This window comes from Myotis davidii, unplaced genomic scaffold (genome assembly GCF_000327345.1).
Source record: "Myotis davidii unplaced genomic scaffold, ASM32734v1 scaffold1994, whole genome shotgun sequence".
Taxonomy (NCBI): domain Eukaryota; kingdom Metazoa; phylum Chordata; class Mammalia; order Chiroptera; family Vespertilionidae; genus Myotis; species Myotis davidii.
In genome coordinates this window covers 292,793-293,924 of record NW_006285309.1, presented here as the reverse complement: position 1 = coordinate 293,924, position 1,132 = coordinate 292,793, and positions in this window count along the sequence as shown.

Sequence of the window (1,132 nt, the reverse complement as noted above, 5' to 3'; positions counted from 1 at the left end):
GCCTGTGCCCTTTCACAGTCCTGGACCCCTTGGAGGATGTCTGACTGACGGCTTAGGCCCGCTCTCTGCAGGGGTCCTTAGCACTGCCACGAGGCAGGCCAGTGTGCTGGCCAGCTTTCAGCCTGGCTTGTGGCTGACTGGCACTCCCCTTGTGGGAGCACACTGACCATCAGGGAGTAGCGCCTGTGTTGAGCTCTGCCCCCTGGCGGTCAGTGCACATCACAGCAACTGGATGTTCCTCCATTTGGTTGATTTGCATATTACCCTTTTATTATATAGGATTGGACTTCTGAGTATTTGTTGATGTATAGTCTAATATCAGATTTATGTATTGAGAAAGGGAGCAATTTTCTTCCTCAGAAAAGATTACTGGGATTCAGGAATTCAGGGTATAAAAAAAGACAATCTTTTTTTAATGCCTTTTAAATAATTTACTTATTTATTTAAATTTATTGGGGTGACATTGGTTAATAAAATTATATAGGTTTCAGGTGTACAATTCTATAATACATCATCTGTACACTGTATTGTGTGATCACCACCCCAAGTCAAATCTCCCTCCATCAGCATTTATTCCCAATTTAAGGAAGGACAACTCTTCAGTGGAACAAAATGGAAATAAATGCTTTTCCTAGGACCATGCAATTCTGAACTCTTCCTCCATGTTTATTGTTTCTGTCTTTTAATGAGAACATGTCTAAGAATTCACACTGATTTGCTAAAAGTAACGTATAAAGTGCAATTATTAGCTCCCCTTCGCCGCACGCCTCCTCATCAAAGTGCTTCTCATCACATTCTGAGGCTTTCGTAAGCTTCCCATGCAGAAAGCATCCGCAGGACAGTCCACATGGTAAAACTTTCTTAAGTCCCTGGAACTAGAAATAGAGGTTGCCAGTTCCCACAGATTGCGAGGCTTACAAATTAAAATAAAGTTAAATTCACATTTCAATCAACGAAAAACATGTTTCATACACGTATGCCCCCAACATTACCTGGGACATACGTGTCTAAACTAACGATTCCTCGCTATTGGACACTCGCATGTAGCCGGGCGCCGGGGTCTCCCCTGGCCGCCTCCCGGGGCCCGTCCCCACCTCCCAGGCCCAGAGCCCGGGAGCTGGTAAAAATCGGG